Raw genomic sequence first — 13595 nt, forward strand, 5'->3', positions numbered from 1 at the left:
AACACCTCAGCACCAGCCGACCAATAACTCGCCCCCCCAGCCCGACCAAGCTCTGACCGATACCTCCTCCAACCCTGCAGTCTCCCAGCCCTTCCGGCTAACTCCCAGTTACATCCTGGGCATGACGTGCTGTGGTATGGAATACCTCTTTGGTCAGTTTGGGTCAGGTGTCCTGTCTCTGCTTCCTCCCGGCTTCCCCTCCTCCCTGGCAGAGCATGAGGCTCACAAAGTCCTTGGCCAAACCAAAACATCTCTATCAGCTCTGTCCCCAGGCCGAAAGTCAAAACACTGCACTGCACCAGCTACCAAGAAGGAGAAACATGACTGCTACTGCTGAACCCAGGACAGTTGTTAAGGGATGTATCATCTCTCACCAGAAAGAGTTTTTCATTATTTTCAGGGGGCTTTGTTGGCTGTTTTGTTGGTTGTTTTTTGCCCCCAGGAGGGCCCACACCCTTGCAGCAGCACAGCTGGGGCAGTGGGCACTCACCTGGACCTTCTGCTTCCAGGTAATCTGTTGCAAGGAATATGTGCAAGAGAAAATGCAGCTCTGCCTCAGAGAGACAGTGTGGATCTGGGAGCACCCCGCATGGGTGCAGTTCTTGTTGAACTAGCAGAGACCTTTGATGCACAAGGTAAAGCATAAGAAAAGCAGAGCTTCGCCCAGGATTTATGCCAAGCATGACTTCCAGGATACTCCCAACTTTCAGGAGGAGCTGCAGCTCCTTTACAGGAGGGTCACTGGCAGCAGTGCCTGCACCACTTGCACCCCACATGCAGCCCCGGCTCCTCACATAGTACAGTGCTGACACTGAGCAGGGCTGATGCCAGCTGCTGTGGTGATGCCAGGGCAGCAACTGTGGGTAAACTTGTACACCTGAGTTCTGCAGCCACAGCCTGACTGCACATGTTCAGCAACCCCTCATGCGTCCTGGGAGAGAGGGGGGGGGAAATGAACCAGCCTGAGCTCAGTGGGCATGTCAGTGTGCCGAAGGATAATAGGGCTGACAGTCTGAAAGGGGATATGATTTTTTTCTCCCCATGCTGACTCGGCTCGTTACACGACAGGACCGTTGTTCCAGTACAAGCAAACATGCCCGGGAGGATAAAAGAACCTTATTTTTCACCTTGGGAGCTACTTGGCACTTCACCAGCTGACTAATAAAGGCATATCACCACATCATCATGCTCCCAAAGGCAAGGGGGCCCAGAAGAAAGCAGCAGGACTGCCACAGAAACCAGGAGACCATTTTTAATACAAAAGCTCTGTGAAGGAGCAGCGCTCTGCCTGAAATACTAGCAAATGCCCAGTCAGCACTGGCTTACAGCAAGAAGGGTAATGCTGCAAGAGCAGGGGAAGCATGAAAATGCCCCCTCTCATTTGAGCTCCAAGGCTGCAGCCTGCCTTTATAATTCAGCAAATGAGCATTTTGTCTGAGCCCTACAATTTCACTTCTGCTGTATGGTATAAATGAGCCACCAGATCAGAAGAACACCTGCTCAGTGCACAAGGGTAATGAATGAGATAAAGGCCCTAATTCCCATCTTCATTTTTAATCCTGGGAAAGAAGAGGGTGGGGAGGAGCAGTAAATCATCTGCACACATTACTCAGGATCCACGCTGGAACGGGGGCTCAGTTTGGCTACTGCAAACCCCGTGGTTAATGTCTGGGATGGTCGCTCATGTGCAGCAGACCTGTCAGGGCATAGCTCCCTCCCGCGCAGTGTGTCTCGGTAGGGACACATTTCAGACAAATTCCCATGCGCTCACTGGGACAGGCCTGAGCATGAGCACTGCCCCTCACTCCAGAAAATCCCAAGGGACAGAACCACCTTCCTTGCTCCTTCCTGACTCCAGAGCAGCACACGCAGTTCTCTGCACAGTAGAGCATCACGGCTGGTGTCAGAAAGAGCTGTGGCACTTCATTCACACCCTGTGTCACCTCTTTGCTTGATGAAAGGAAAGCAGCAGCAAAGCAGGAAGTGGGTCTGTGCTGTTTATTTTTCCTTCTCTCTGATTTCTCATCTTTCCTTAAAAAGAAGTGATCTGTTAGCGGCTGCCGTTCCATGAGGAGAAGCAGAGATGCACCAGGAAACTCAGAAGAAAAGACAGAGAGGTATAATTTAATAGAAACAGCAGCAGGCAAGAGTCTGAGAAAGACTAGTTCACCCCAGCACGAAGAGAAAACTTCAGAGCCAGTTTCCAGAGGGAAGACTGTGAAGAGCTCAAGGAAACAAGACCATAATAATTGTAGAAACATAAGTTATTGTGTCCGTCAGTGCAGGATATGCAAGGGTCAGCTCTAGCAAACTCAGGCAATGGGAGTGCTTTGGAGACTAGAAAAGAGTCTTTTCCAAAAAGGTTGGATACAAAAATACAGAAGGATTTAGTGAGCTTCCTTATCATCATTTGTAGCAAGACAAAGACTATGGATAGAGCTAGAGAAATCCTATAACATGCAAAGGCAGAATCAGGTTGAGATTCCTGAGAGAAGTGGCCCATTTTGTACAGTAACTCCACACCCACTGTCTGTGCTGACCAGAGGAGGGACCTCCTGGTCTGGGATACAGCCCCATCGCATGCGCTTCAGGAGACAACCATTCCCAGGGCAGCTCTCCCTAATTACCCTCATGTTGCTCCAGCCTCCTTTCCTCCTGCTCGTCCTCTGCAGTGCAGGAGCTGGTGGCAGCAGGCACAGCACAGGGGGCCCTGCCGATTCTAGGTGAGGAATCGACATGGTGCAGCTTTGGATAGGAGACTGAATTGCATTTCTCTGCTGAGTTCTCTTCACATACAGAGACAACAGGATGACAGTAGTTTCAGGAACACAAAAAGTGCATGTGTCAAACCAAGAGATTAAAATGACAAGTCTTAGAAGGGATCCCTCACCTTTATTTTTCCTGTTTTGAAATGACTGAAACACGCTTCTAAAAACAAAATAAAAGCATAGGACGAGTTGGTCAAGGAACTTCCTAGCATCTAGTGGTTTGCTTCCTAGCATCTTCTACCGCTATTTAGTGGCAGCCAACTGCTGGCTAGAAGCTAGTTGTGGCTAGTGGAGAGTGTAAGAGCAGGTCCTGCCTCTGGACCCGGCAAACTATGCTGGCAACTGTGTTGCATTGGGAAAATGGGCTGAGCCCCTTGCAGGTCCCATGTGAGCCAGTGAAGAAGCTGCTGGTTCCATGTCCTGGCAAGGGATTTAGGACAGGTTGCCGAGGGGCAAGGGAGAAGCCGGCAGGCGACTTGCAAGAACTGGGGAAGGGATAAGAGAATACACATGGGGGCTGGCATGGGGGACAGAAAGCCTGGCCTCCCCTTACCTCTACATCATAGAACCATCAGGAACAGCCCTTAATGGATTTAACAGTGGCTGCTGTGCATTGAGCTGCCCTGCTCACAGGTGGGGGAAAACCAGCCTGACTGCCCCTAGCATTGCTCACCAGCTGGTTTCCTCCAAGACAAGACCCGTGCACAGCTCAGAAGTTGTTGCTGCACACACAAGCACAGACATGGCCACTGGGTCTTTCAGAGCTATCCATGGAGCTGAAGACACCAGGAAACTTTCCTCTCAAACAAAAGGACAGATTCACATCTCTTTCTCTCCCAAAATATTCTTTAATGGCTTTCTTCAGGAACTCTACCCAGGCAGGTGGGCAGAAAATGGTGTACATAGAGGGCAGGTGACATTTCTCCCAAGTATGTATCCACGCTAACCTCTGTTGATTTTGTGCAATAGGAAGATTATTCCAGCATAAGATTTCATAATGATTAATTCTAAGAAACATTAATACATTAATGCTAGTTCTCACCCTCCCGCATGTTGCTAGAGTTGAACTGCCAATATTTATTTTGACGTAAGCTGCACATACATTCAAAGTGCCAACCATAACTACATCATTCAGACTTCCCAAACCTCAGGGGATTTCACTTCGCCTCCTTCCTGCAAAGGGCAGTTTGTGTGCTGAAGGCTTCCTCTTGCTTGCTGGGGCATTCCATGCCGTAAATTTTACACTGAGATCATTAAAGATACAGAAGGGGCCTTTGTTAAGGCTAAAGCAACACGAGTCATTCCACACTACACAAACACGGATTTTCTCGCTCCTTTTCAACCTTTCCAGAAGCCTGACACCCACAGACCAAGGAGCAGCAGAGCCGGGCACGCACGAATGCTGCTGCTCAAGACAACCCGAGCTTCTAACGGCAGGAGGAAGAGGGCGCTGCTCTTCTTCACATCAGTCCTATGGCAGTCCAGCAGGCACTGCTAACAAGTAACAGAGAGCCTGTTGCTGCTCCCCGAAAGGCAGGGGGCTGGTGGGATGAGATGCTGGCTCTGAGAGGTAGGCTAGGGCAGGGAGACCCTGAAGACAAAGCCTCGCAGCTGGGTTCCGCACTGGAAAAGATCACATTTACAATCATGCAATGCGGTTGGGATGCCCGGCTCATCCTAGTCCACGAAAGATGCTGTGTAATAGCTACATTCAGTCTCTTCACGGACCCAGCTCAGAGCGCCTGGAAAAAGTAGAGCTTGTCAGCAATCTGTAAAACCAGAGCTTCAGCAGCAGCGACAGGGCACGCTGGGCTAAACAGCATGTTACTTTGATCCTCGTGAGGCATACCCGGATGGAAGTAGCGAAGAGGAGAGCTGCTATTGCACAAGCTTTAGCTGGAGAAGTCAGCCCACCAGGCTGCTGCACAACTTTGCTTTCCTGTTGGCTGCTTGAGATAGTTCACAGCCATCCCTGACAAAGTGGTTATGGACTCACCACATTAAGGGAGCCATGAGATGCTTTGACTGTCGCTAGCCACTGGACTAATGACACCTAAAAAGGAGAGTATCCAAGACATCGATAAAGTACCATTGCAAGAGCAGGAACAGCTCCAAATTTGCTCCAGCAGAGATATGCCATTGGTTTCACACCCCTCATATTTGCTTCGCCTGGTCAGCAATTTTCTCACTTTCTTCAGCATAAGGGACAAAGGCCCTGCACAGCACCCATTACAGAGCCACAGTTGTGCTAGCAGACAGCAATTTTTCACCATTGTTTGGACACAAAGGAGTCCATTCTTAGTCTAAATACTCCAATATAACAATTCAACAATATCCACCAATGCACTGAAGTACCTGTTTAAGTACTTTGCTGAATAAGGACTGTAAGCAAATGGCTCTCTGGGCAAAACTCTTCCTTCTCAGCATGGCAACAAGTCACTTCTTACTACACACAACATCAGTATGCACACAACATTGTATGGGATATTTGTTAGGGCAGCAGTGTGAAGCAAAGCCTTTTCAATGTAATGTATACATCACCCCTGGAAACTCAGGAGATCTATGGTTGCTTTTAGATCTGTGTGGCTAATTAATTATAAGGCAGCTGGCCAAATTCTTCCTTGAGTCAACACCTTGAACATTAGTGGAGATGCAGCTGAGATACATGATACCCAGAATGACATCCACGCCTGGCTACACTCATGGAAGTAGTTTACTAACCTGATTCTAACTTGGCAGCAAGAAGTTTTAAGTATTTACCCATCAACTGCATGGACAACAGGTTGTCATTTTCCCCCTCATACTTTCCTTTCAAACGAATATGTTATTCTCAGAAACATCTGGTGCCATGGGCAGGTGGCCACAATGGGCCAGGAAAAGGTCACATCACAATAATTTTCCACTGGGATATAAAAAGTGCCTCACTCTCTGTTAGCCAATGTGGCTATGTCCAGGGTTGTGCTCCCCACAACCCCATGTCTTCATCATTATGAAATGCACACTGGCTCCAGGATAAATATTGAAGTGCCCAGGGTCAGCGAAGCACAGGTATTTGACAGCTCCCTGCCACAGGGGGGAACTCTTGGTCCTGAAAGGAGTTCCACAAACCTTTTAACAGCTCTAAGGTTTCTCTAGCTAGAGAACTTCCCTTTGCCCAAGTCTCAATCTGCTGCAAAGGCATTCCAGATGCTTTGGAGCGGTACAATTCCTAAATAGCAGTACTTTGGGAGAAGGAGGGGAAACTCCTTAGGCAAGCTCTGTGGAATTTACCTTCAAGAGAACATGAATCTCAAAACATAATTTGAAACTTGAGGAAAAAAAAAATAAATAAGAAAAAGGGTTGAAGGATTGCTTTGTTTCTGGAACCGGACTAGTACAGGTCATGCTGAAGCAGTATTGCCTTTTGAAAGGTTCCAATTTCCACACATGGCATAGCCAGTTTACCAGGTGATGATGACAAAGATGGCAGAGGAGCTTCAGTGATAAAATAAGCAAGTGAGTTCAACAGAACTGTAATTCCCCAGCTCTTCTGCAAAAGGCCTGAGAACAGGTGCTTGCTTCAACACATGCCAATGTGAGATTCACCACAGAACAACATTCTTACCATACTTTTCAAAAGACTGACTGTGAACCTCTTCTGCCTCTGTCAGCTGAAGGAGTATTCACAGAGGGATTTCATTTACAAATACTTCCACCTTCTTACAGAGCTCAGGTCTCTCAGAGGAGAGAAAGAGGGGGTAGGCTGCTTTGTACGGGTTCTTTATCAAGCCTGGAATTGCTCTGGTTTCCCAACAAACCAACATTCAAAGAACTTACAATTCAAATGCTTTAAGTTAATAATAGATAAAATTCTGGAGCTTAAAGCATTCAAATCCTGAGTTCATCAAATATATCTAAATATCTTTATTTTGGGACTTTAAATCAAAATCTGAACCTCAGATATTTTACAGCTTCTATTTAAGATAAAAATATAATTTACACCGACATTAGAGAGGAGGTCACCACAGTGTTAGTCAAACACAGGATCTCCCACCTCTGTGGAGCTCTTATGTTTATTTTATGAAGCCAAGACTCCAACACTCTCAAGTGCTGCAAGGATAAGTGAGCTACCATTGTATCCCCCTCCACACGGCACATACAAAACTGCAGCAACTCATAACGGGTGAGATTTAGTGAGCCGCGTTACTGGATACTCAGTGCTAATATTTGCTAACACACAGAATCATCAACAGTACTTCAATGTAAGTCTCCTAACACAGGGGTTGTGTTTGCCGTGTTGTGGTTTGGTTAAACATCTCCACCTTCAAGCCTAGTCAACTGAAAGATACTTTAGCTCACGCTGTGTCTGAAAAGGAAGCCAGCTGCCCCAGGAGAGCGGGAGCATGTGCACTGCAGCTATGAACAACGAGACACATGGTGCTATTGATAACTGGTGCTTTGAGGTGTTTCTGCCCTACCTTGGGTATAATTTACAGCAAGATCATCTGTCCAACCACTGATAGGAGTCAAGCTGTGATCGAGCGGAGCAACCTCCCCTGAAATGAAGGAGGAAATCAGTAGCTGATTATACACACAATTTTATTTCCAAAGACGAACGTTCACAGTCCGTTATTGACATCTCTTAGAACTGAGTCATGAGAGGGATGGGGTCAGGCAGAGTGCCAGAATCAATCACTCTTCTTAGAAGTAAACAACAGCAACTGAATTTAGACATTCACAGCCCATTTCCTCCAGCTTCCTTTGAGGTTTAGTCTGCCTGGAAATCAACAACTGGCAGCCGGCACATTTCCTTGCTTGTAATTTGGAAAAGGTTGATCAGAGGCAGTGGTTACAACCAAGAGCTGCTAAACAAAAAAAAAATCTGAATTGTGTGTTTTGGCTAATGGCACCAATGCCCTTAGGAAAGCTGCCTGGAGCTTCTGTTACAGCTACCCAGAACAACATTTCCCTCCTTGGCACATGTGTCAAGCAGAGAGTTGCCAGTGGACTGGGAAATACTCCTTCAGATCCTACCAAAGCTGCTGAAGCCAGCCCAAGACAGCAAGATGATCTTCGTGGGTACATTCATATGTCTGGGCAGGAAGACAGAAGCACACCATGAACCATGGAGTTAACAAAGCTCCCACGTTTCAGCCGACTGTTTTAGGCCTGCTGTTACTTAGGACCTAACCCAAAACCTATGGCTGTTTGTCAGCACCGGTTTTAATCGGGCTTTTTTATTTCTTAGGGCCACATGCTGCCCTCTTGTGGGGAGCCCTGTCGGTGGTGCCCAGCTGCCTTGGCACAGCCCCGAGCCCTGTGGCACAGCCAGTATGAACAGGGAAGGTAACACAAGTTGATGCACTCTACCGACATCCCCAGGAGCATGTAAGCCACCACAACCTATGCCTCAGTACCACAGATCCTCAAAACTCTCCTCATTTGAGCCTCTCCGCAATATGCCACAAGAGAAGGGATCCTGAGAGGCGTCTGAGGGAGGGGCAAGGTTCTGGCATTTTACATGAAGGCGTGCCAGAGCATGTGCCCACAGCACCCTTGAGCCACAGCATCTTCTGCATCAAATTTTACTTCTCCATTACTGCATGCAGAAACACAACCTTCTGGGGCAGAGTGCTATGGGCCTTTGTTACTCACTCCAAGAGCAAATGGTCAAATTGGACCTATGTCCTACGCACAGCTGGGACAGGTATTTGTAATGTGCTTATTTCAGCACTGCTGCATCAACCTCACACCACAGGCAGTGGCTTCAGGGACTTTCTGGACTAGCCGAGGAAGACAGCAATGCCTGCAGTGTTGAGTGTTCAGTTCCTAGAGCAAAGCTTCCTTCTTCCACTGAATGAAGTTGCTGTTCTCAGCATGGATGAGCCTTTTCAGGGTTTTATTTTCATAAGTTTGCTGAGAGAATTAGCACCTACGGGAGCCAGGACGTGACAGTTATGCTATGTAAGCCAGACAGGCCCCCTGAGCACTTTTCTGCTAGTCCTGTTTTTTAATAGCTGCTGTTTCTCAGCTTTTCCACACAGCCCCTCACATCAGCACTACATCAGTAACAGCAAACTGGGGGCCACCCAAATTCACGAGCAGGGTTGTGTCACAGGCAGGACTGGCTGCTGGACACAGAGACGCTGAATTCTCAGTTTTCTGGAGTGCTTTCTTAATTTCCACATTAAAACCCAGAAACATCATGATCTCTCCTGCCCTAAGCTGCTATCCATGTCTGGGGTTTACCTCAGGTAGCACCTCCAGAAGCCAGCAGAGCTCTCATTTTGCAACAGAGCTTTCAACTGGTGACGGGACACATGTAGCTACAGGGCCTGATCACAGAGAGGATGCAAGACAGAGGCTACCACGGTAACTCGCAACTCCTGACCTCTGGCTCCAAATCCAGAGCATACCCCCACACACACACACACACACATATACACATACATACATACGTGTCTTTAACATACCTCTACACCTCTCCATCTCCTGAACTGATTTCCAGATAGAGATTCTCTGTCCAACTCACATCAAGGCTCCTTGCTTAGTATTATTTTGTTCTATTTCTTCTAGCACAGCAAGCAGGAAAGAATGCACAAACAACATATTCCTGCTACCACTGCTATATTAGATTTGGGCAAAAATGACAAAGCTTTCTCCAAAGCTAGTCAAGCATAAACTTGCTCAGTACATAAGTGTTTCATGGATGTTTGTAGTGCTCTTGGTATAAACATGAACAGTTGAACTACTAAACAACAAATTGCATCTCAAGCGACCACTTCAGAATATTTCAGCTTCCATGCATCTTTTTCTGTCCCTAAAACTATGAACCCTTTATTTCCTGATCCCATAATCATCACCGATAGGAAACTTCATGGCACATGATTAATATCCAGGTTTGAAAGCCTACATTGCCTACTGAATAAACTCCCCAGTGAAAAAAGGTTTTGATTGCATTGGATCAATGCAGTATGAGGGTGTTTCCTTCATGAATTTCAAATTTATAGATATGTTCAATACAGAAAAAAAGATTTCAAGGTCACCTTTTCTGACCTATTTCTTTTACTGTGTGCTGAACAGGCTATACTTCACAGATTTCAGAAAACATTATTACTCTTCCAAATTTGTTTAATCAGAACAAAGCTGCACTAACATTTAAACAAAGATTTTTCTTTTTTTTTTCTACACTTAAAGTGGTTTAATAAAATAGTTTAAAAAAGCAACATGCAGAAAGTCACATGTAATTTGCACAGGCTTGGAGAGAAACTAGGTGAACTGACCTTTTGAGAGTAGAATCTGTCCCTTGAATACTCAAAACTCCTCCTGGTTTTCCCACAGGTGCTATATCTGCATCACTGCTCACAGTGATGTTCTACAATGACAGCAGAATATATGTTGTGGAAAGCAGAGCTCCAAAACAGAGAGTGAAAACCTGCCTATGAGCAAAAGAATTTTTCAAACTAAATGGGGAGTAACAACCTGTGTTGTAGGACAAGTTGGTTTCAGGGATGCACAGAAACACACCTACTTGTACCAGCCCTAAATTTGGTTTAAGTTCTTCAAGAAGTACTTGCTTGCTCCTCCAGCAGAAGCCTTCCACACAGCTTAAATGGAGCAGAATTAAAAGGAAGATAAGAAGTATGTTTTAGTTGTGTCAGGTTTTACCTTCAGCATCTAATACATTTACAGGATGTCATCTATATGCACGATAGAAAAAGCATTAGCATGTAAGTTTATTTAATTCAGAAACATTTGCAGGCCACTATCCTTGCATTCTGTTACCGAGGATTATTGTAATACCATTCCTTCCTGCTTACCCACATCAGACCTCTTCCAGTTCTTCGGATTTAAATAAGTTTCAAGTCTTGCTCTTGATATTCTGTACTTATTTCTGTTATGTAAACACCCAAAGGTCTTAAATCAGCACTTCAGCTCCCACTGCTCTGGGAGTTCACACGACATTTCACATTGACATTCCCTGTCCTGGAGGGTATATGAGCATTCATGTGCCCACCACTGCAATCTAGCAGGTGGCAGTAGTTACAATGTCAGGAAGAATATCTGAGTAACACAGTTTTCTGCTGTGATTAGCCTGTAACCATCATGCTTTTCTATGACCCCTATATTTCTGTATGTCATTTACTTTGCTTTCTTTTACATATAAACCAATGTCAGCTTTCTACAGCTAACAGCTGAATTATACAGTTGTATCTTCCAAAAGTGCCCCCAAACGAACCCTGATGGCTACATTCAGTTTAATGCAAATCAGTCCTTGTCACTGTGATCAATGAAAGCTAAAGGTCAAACAAATATCTGAATAAATTAAGGAGAAAATATCGTGATTATGTTTATAAAACTTTGGTAGACTGACTACAATTCATAATCTCAATGTAAAGCACAGAAACAAATACAGAAAAACTGTTAAAAATTATTGTAGATCAATGAATTTAGAATTTCCTGTGACTTTTTTAATTCTAAGAAATTAAATTGGTGGATTTAGTGAAAAGCTCTGATGAAACTGTGGTGTAATCTTAAAAATTTTCTGGGAGTTTGTGTCTTAACACAGCTTTTCACCCTGTTTTGGTTTGATTTCATTATTATTTGTAAGTTTAATCAAGGGGGGTTGGGAGGGTGTTTGTGTTTTCATTTTTTTTAGAAAAAGATCAGATTAATGTACCGACTAATAAAATACTTCGGAGTTACTTTGTGTAGTTTATTCTGCCTTCGTAGAGCTGGTTACAACAGGCCAGTTGAGTCCAGCTCATCATACAGGAGAAATTTTTAGCATAATCATTAGAATTGGTACCAGGATAATTCTAATATTACACTAACCAGAAATATGTGCACCACTAAACATACAAAGGACTGTATCTTTATGGGTATAGATGCAGGCTAATAATATATTACATGAAACAGTAAGCAGATGTTCCCAGGATAGTCTATCTGATGTGCAATAACTTGCTGCACAACCATTCATTTTGACACAAAACTATTATTTAGGACAGCAAAGACAATTAAAAATATTACTCAAGGTTTTCATGCAACTAAAAATTCACTGGTTTATTTCCGTTATTAAAAGTAACAGTCTGAAACATTTGACATTAATTTACATTATGAAAAAAGATCCTTATGCTTATCTCATGTAGGTAACATTAAGTTACCCAGTTAACACTAATTCTTATTTCAAAAGTTAAATCCGGTTTTATAAGGTTAAACAATTTTTGAATCATTTGTTGCCAGAAAAATAGCATCAGTCTACAACCACACAGAAAGTAGAAATTAAAATTTCTACAGAGCCACTACCATCGCTATGAAGATACAATGCCAAGTGTTACAGCATTCTGCAACAGTTATCACTTCTCCCAACATTTAAGATGGCAAAAATTCCCTCTTCACTTTCTACTGCACACACAGGATCAACAGTAAAAGGGGAAATTTTGACTCATAATGTTAGATCAAGGGAAAGCACTTCTGATTCATTTACTTTTTATATAGAAAACAAACAGGGCTGTGGAGCAAGGATTCTTCAGGAAAGAGCAGGTTTTTCTCCTCAGCCTTAAACTGTACACCACAGACAATGAAAACGTCCTGTGCACAAAGAGAGAATGGAGATGCAATACTCCTTTGGTGGGTCACTGCAATTCACTGACACACTGCATCTGGCACTAGAAGCCACAAAGAGCAGAGAGGTAGGGGCTGCTTAGCCAGAGGGAAACTACCTTGAAATACCTTCCTGAGATCTCACCACCACAACACACTTCTCCACAGACGTAGCAAGCTTTTCTCAACACCATTCCTCTTCTTTCAGCGTCCCTTAGCCATTCCTCTCACCAATCACACTGCCCTCTACCTTCTTTTAGATAACCCCTGTCCTCCCTCTCCATGATGGCAGCAGGGACCTTGTCCAGGATGAAGCACACCAGGCAGGAACACACAAGGACTTGGGTTCCTTCCCTTCTGTTCTACTAGTTCACCCCTTGTCTCCCTTCTTCTGCCCAAGCCATTTGCCCCCCTCTACTACAGGCTTGGCAGCCCTATCCCTGGAATGGGTGTTCACCACTGTGTCACACAAACCCACAAGCAGCCCTTGAGCTGGAGCAGGAGCTCCAAAGCAGCCAGTTAAGACACAGCTCACCTTTTTGGCAGAAACACAAGACATTTCCCTTCTCCACCCACAGCATGGCAATTCTTTCAGGGCAGTAGCAAAAGAAACACAGCATCACATGAACCCCACCCCGAGGAGCTATGCTCCCCAGCTGTAGCCTGTGGCCACTGTCCCTTCCCATCACAGCATGATTAAGACGTGTCCTTACCACGTCAGAGGTTGCACTGCCACACATGCCATAGAATAGGGCTACCATGACACAATAGTTCAGCAAGGCTGCATTTGGTAGCATTTGTTTGCTCCAAACATTATAGGGAAGAGATTCAGACCCTGGCTCTTGATGAGGATTTTATCTGTTGCAATGTGGGCAGAGTATTATTCACGTAAAACAGTTAAACACCACAAACTAATGCAATGAAACCCAGGGAGATCTGAAAGGAAGCATTGGCCCGGGCTACACTGTGAAATTTCAGTACCTTTCCTAAAGGGGGCACAGAAAGGAAGTTTGGTACCAACTGGCAGTGCCAGTGACTAAAAGGCAGAAGTCATTTCCAAATAAGCAGGATTGCAGCCATCTGCCTTCAAGATAGAAGGCCCACAAGGTACATTACACCAAAGAAATGGTTTGCATGGCCAGAGAACAGTGATGTATTGGAAGTGTGGACAGAAAAGCACTGAGACAATATTTTGATCAACGTAGCTCTCTCTACGGGCCCTTTCGGTATAGTCTTCTGTCACCT

The sequence above is a fragment of the Pezoporus wallicus genome, unplaced genomic scaffold (assembly GCF_028554395.1).
Source record: "Pezoporus wallicus isolate ANWC-B61680 ecotype Strahan unplaced genomic scaffold, APGP_CSIRO_Pwel_v1 contig_2025, whole genome shotgun sequence".
NCBI lineage: Eukaryota > Metazoa > Chordata > Aves > Psittaciformes > Psittacidae > Pezoporus > Pezoporus wallicus.